The 5,346-nt window shown below is 34.6% G+C and overlaps 1 protein-coding gene across 2 annotated transcripts in view; it reads left to right on the forward strand.

The window, feature by feature from the left end:
• The window catches only part of OLA1 (Obg-like ATPase 1), a 140,184-nt gene that overhangs the window by 6,203 nt on the left and 128,635 nt on the right, over positions 1-5,346 (forward strand). The gene's annotated exons all lie outside the window — the stretch shown is intronic.

A 5,346-nucleotide genomic window follows, 5' to 3' on the forward strand; every position in this document is an offset into this window, starting at 1 on the left:
TCCGGGGCAGGCGGGGATCGAACTCATGCGGAAGTGGCTTTAGTTTCTCAGTGCAGTGCTTTAACCCGCTGCGCCACCAGGGAGGGCCATCCTGGTCCATTTTTTAATCATGTTTTTTTTTCCTTAATGTTGAGTTTTAAGAGTTTTTGCATATTTTGGATAACAGTTCTTTATCAACTGTGTCTTCTGCAGATATTTTCTTCCAGTTTATGGATTGTTTTCTCTTGGCATAGCCTTTTGCAGAGCACAAGTTTTTTATTTTAATGAAGTCCAACTCATGTATTTCTTTTAAAGAGCATGTCTTTGTTGTTGTATCTAAAAAATCATTATCATACTCAAGGTCATTTAGGTTTACTGTTATCTTCAACGAGTTTTATAGTTTGTGATTTGTAAGTGGCTCTGTGATCCATTATGAGTTAATCTTTGTGATATGTATAAAGTTTATACCTAGAGTCTTTTTTTTTTTTTTTTGGCACATAGATGTTCTAGCACTGTTGGATAAAAGGACTGTTTTTGCTCCACCACATTGCCTTTGCTTGGCAAACTGCATTTTGATATTCCAGACTTCTTAACTGTGTCATGGGCCATCTCTTGTGGCTACATGAAGTAGGGTTAGGTTAAATTGGGAGGGTCAGAAAACCCCAGATAACTTTGCTTTAATGTAAAATTCAAATTTCAGTCATACCTTGGCATATTAACTGCTTTTTTGAAGTCCTCAAGCATTGTAGCTCTTTTACCTGACACTTTGGCAGTGCCAGTGTTGTGGTCTTCATCATGGTTCAAGGTGTTGTAAATTCTAGGCAAAGGGCCAAATGATTTAGCTGGTAGCCTCTCAGGGATTTTTTTCAGTAAGCTGCCATACCACACTTCTGTTAATATCCCTTTGTCCACATTTAGTCACAAGAAATTATTTACAAGGAAGGCTAGGACATATAATCTTTTTTTATAGCCACATAAAGTTAAAAATTTGGTTACCTCTAAAGAGGGAGAGAATGGATGTTGGAGTACAGCTCGCTGTATATTCTGTTTAGACCCTCAAAAATTGCCCTGGGGGATATTTGTTGTGCTTAGTTGATGTTGCCAGTAATGTATTTTTGTTGTTCTTACAAAATATCTTTTCCCAATTTGCTGCTGTCACTTGGGATCCATCTCGCTGGTAGTTAGTCTTAAACTAGGAAGTCCAAGATGGGGCTTAATCAGAGTTGGCTAGAAATCTGGTCTCCTTTACCTGGACTATTTCTTTCCAAATGGTCTTCATTCTCTTTGTAATGGAGCATGATGGATGGGTTACCAAGCAAGTTCATAGCAGTGGCAAACATTTCCAGTTTCTTTTGGTCAAAATAAGTCAAGATATCAACCCAGAGACAAGAAGGGGAATAGACTGGACCTCTTTATGGGAGAAGTGGCAAAGAATATGGAGCTATCCCTAATACATTGTAGTCAACAGTTTTCCTGGTAAGATTTATATGATGCCCATGTGTTCCCTGGGAAAGTCTTCCTGGCTGATTGATTCTTAACCTCTGGTTCTTGAGAGGCCACATTCTTGACTGCTTAAAGAAATTGGAGGAAGATCATTCTGTAGGCTGCAGAAGCAGATGATCAGAGCATTCTCTTCCTTAAAGAGCCGATACATTTTTAACTAGAGAGTCGGAGATTCCAATGTCTTCTAGACATTGGATAATAGGATAATTAGCAAGATCTTTAAACAACATTTTGAGTATATATTGGGGTCTCAGAGAGTGTGCTTATTTTTATGTATGTGTTTATTTTTCATGCTGACCTGAATTTTCCAATATTTTACCATTAAAAGATACACATATAGAAAAGTCATTGTATTTTTATATGTAATAATTATTATATATGAGTATTATATACAGTAAGCAGTAAACCATTATTCTTATTCTATCTCTGTGATACATTATATTTTCCTTTATAGTTATACATTCTTAACATTACCATCTTCTGCTATGACTATTATTTTTAAGTTATATGTACATGTATGAGTTAATTTAAAATTAATGTGGAAGTAAAGGTATAGAATGATGCAAATTGTATATTTTAATCTTTTCCCCCTTAGGTTATTAAAGGCCTTCAAAACATTTGCTTTTGATAGAAACTAAATAATAGTGATACCTTGTGATAGCAAAAGGTAATAGTGATCCTATTGCTAAAACTAGTACTCATTTTTTGCCCTTAACTTCTTAGTGCTACTTGATACTTTTGATAATGCCTCCCTTTCTTAAATAACTCCTCACTTTACTTACTGTTTCTTCAGTCTTTCCTGCTTGCTACACTCCTGTTTGCTCCCTTAGAATAGTTTTCTGTCCTTGACTGTCCTCTTTAGTGCTTTCTTCCAGTGCAGTCTCACTCTTTCTTGATTTTAACCATTTATTGGCTCCTCTTTTAAAAATTTATACACAGTACTCAGGTTGTATCTGAGTTCCAGATTCACGTGTCTAATAGAACTGAATATTTTTAATTAAATGTCCACTCATCATATCTAAAACTGAGCGTATTTCCTCTGTATCTTGGGTAATAATACTATTTCCACTTAGATATTTAAGTTGGAGCTAGATTTATCCTTTTTCCTCATTCATTTGTACTTTTCAAGAGGGCATGAGCTAAAACTAAATAGCCCACTGATCTGTTTTCTGCATATCATTTCTAACTTGAATTAGTTCAGAGGCTTCTTCTTTTTTTTTAAAAAAATAGTTTATTTTTACATCATTTTGTGCCTTTTTCCATCTCAGTTGTAATCCCCGTGGGCTTCCCATCATCAAATCACCTGTGTGCCATCACCATAGATCAGTGCATTTCCCTCCCTCCACTGTTTTTGATTCCATTCCCCACTCCACCCCCATAAAATGTCTCAGAGGCTTCTCAATGGGATTTTCTATCAGGGCATGATCCTGTAGTGATTATCCCCTCCCGACCTCCCCTTTTTTATCTCTCTCTCTTTTTTTTTAATTTGAGCTATAAACTAATATATAGTAAAATGTGTAAACTTTAACTAAATGTATATATCAGGTTTTTACACAGGTGCACACCCATGTAACCAATGCCCATATCAAGATCTAGAACATTTCCAGAACCACAGAAGACTCCCTTGTTCTCTATCCGGATACTACTTTTCTTTCTAGAATAATCATATTTAGTTTCTATCACCATAGGTTAGCTTGTTAGATGCAAAAGGAATCATACATTATTGCTTGTTAGATGCAAAAGGAATCATACATTATTACTTTTTATGTCTTTTAAGTCAGCATTATATCTGAGAAAATACATAAATTATTTACCCATTTTGCTGTTGATGGGCATTTTATTTGTTTCTTTTTTCTTCTGTTATGACTAGAGCTGCTTTGAGCATTCAAATACTTACCTTTTTGGTGGGTGGACCTAAAAACACATTTCTGTTGGAGGACTGGATAACCAACCTCCACCTCTTACCCATATCTCTAGGAGTTAAGTAGCTTTAGTAGATAAATGAATTTTCAAAGTGGTTATTTTAATTTATAGTGAAAGCAGGATTGCCATAAGAGTTTTAGTTGTCGTACATCCTCATCAACACTTGGTATTACCAGTCTTTTCTGTTTTGGCCATATTTATCTGTAGTGGTATCTTACTGTTTTGCATAATTTTGAGTGCTTGTGTCTTTGAGCACCTTTCCGTATGCTTACTGGGTCTCTTTTGTGAAGAGATCTTTTTTCCCTCTTATTAATGATGAGATGTTTTTTATTCTGGATATTGATTCTTATTTAGTATGCATTAGAATTACCTCTTCCCAGACTGCTTGGCTTTTCATTTAAAATTATAATAAAAAATTTTGAAGTAATTTCACACTTAAAAAAGTTTTACACTTACAAAGGTAATTTAAAAAATTCTTGTATATCTCCCAAGTACTAACATCTTTTGTAAAGATAGTACAGTTATCAAAATCGTGAAATTAATATAGATTTATTAGTTGTCCCACTATTGCTTATTTTGTGGTCCTGGATCTAATCCAGGATTATATATTGCATTTAATGATTTTGGATCCTTGGTTTCCAAGGATATAAATAGAAGGAACAATTTCAGAAAGAACAACAGAAATTCTAGTGATTAGAATTCTGTTGTAAAGATGAGCCTTCCCCCATTTATATATTTGATTATATTTTATTTCTATTAGGATTTTTTTTTTGTTGGTCATAATCCTATTACTATTCTTATTTATTTTGTTAATCAAATTATCCATATTTGGCCATCAGGAGCCTTCCTGTTTACCCATTTTTTGAGGTTTCTTGTAATTTTTGAGTACTTTATACTTTCTGACACCACAGTATGTTCTGTTCTTATTTTTACTTTCTCTGTCCCAGTCTTGGAGTATATGAATTTTTGTGTAGACATATGTTTTTATTTCTCTTGGGCATATACTTAGGAGTGGAATTTGTGCATCATACGGTGACTCATATTTATTTGAAGAACTGCCAAGTTGTTTTCCAAAATGAGGTACTATTTTACAATACACCAACAGTGTTTGTTGGTTTCCAGTTTCTTTACTTTCTTACCAATACTTGTTACTATCTTTCTGATTATAGCAAGAGAATGGAATACTAAAGGATTTGTGGACTACCACAATGACTAGTTAATATTACAGAGGAAAGATTTTAAGCTAATCAAATATCTTGTTTCTCTTTAAAGTTTCATATGCCAAATTTTGTCATTCTTTATTGGTTTTTCCCTGGAGCAGTTAATTTAGTCTCATTCTTAAATAGTGATTTCTACTTCCTTTACCCATTTTGGAATTTTATAAGAAAGTTGTCTTTCTCTGCGTTTAGTTATTCATATAGTTCTAGTTGTACTCATTGAAATTTATCTAATTCATTGGAATATAACCCTTTATTATCATTATTATGCTTCTCAAATTGTTCTGATTTTAGCTATCATGAGCTCTTTTATGTTGTCTCCTGTGATATTTTGATATGCTCGTGTCTCTTTTTTTCTTTTTTAAAGGTTTATTTATATTTTTATGCATAGGAGAACTGGTGTGTAGGTCAGAGTTGGGGGGGCCAGGTGAGAAGATGCACTAGAGAAAGAGTGGGAAACAGAACAGGTGGAGATACCAAAATACACTGCTGAGGGGAGCAGCTGGCGAGATAGGGGAGGTCTGCTGTTCTATATGTGAGATCAAACTCAGGCCAGTGCTGATAGCATGGTAACAGAGTTATCTTAACCCCTATACCATTAAAGAGGACCCTTTTCTTTCTTTCTTTTTTTTCTTTAAAGATTTATTTATTTGTGCATACAGAACTGGGGTACAGGCCAGAGGCTCAGGGGCGGCGAGAGGCTTCACCAGAGACAGAGTGGGGA

The sequence above is a fragment of the Condylura cristata genome, unplaced genomic scaffold (assembly GCF_000260355.1).
Source record: "Condylura cristata isolate star-nosed mole 26May11 unplaced genomic scaffold, ConCri1.0 scaffold00002, whole genome shotgun sequence".
Lineage (NCBI taxonomy): Eukaryota > Metazoa > Chordata > Mammalia > Eulipotyphla > Talpidae > Condylura > Condylura cristata.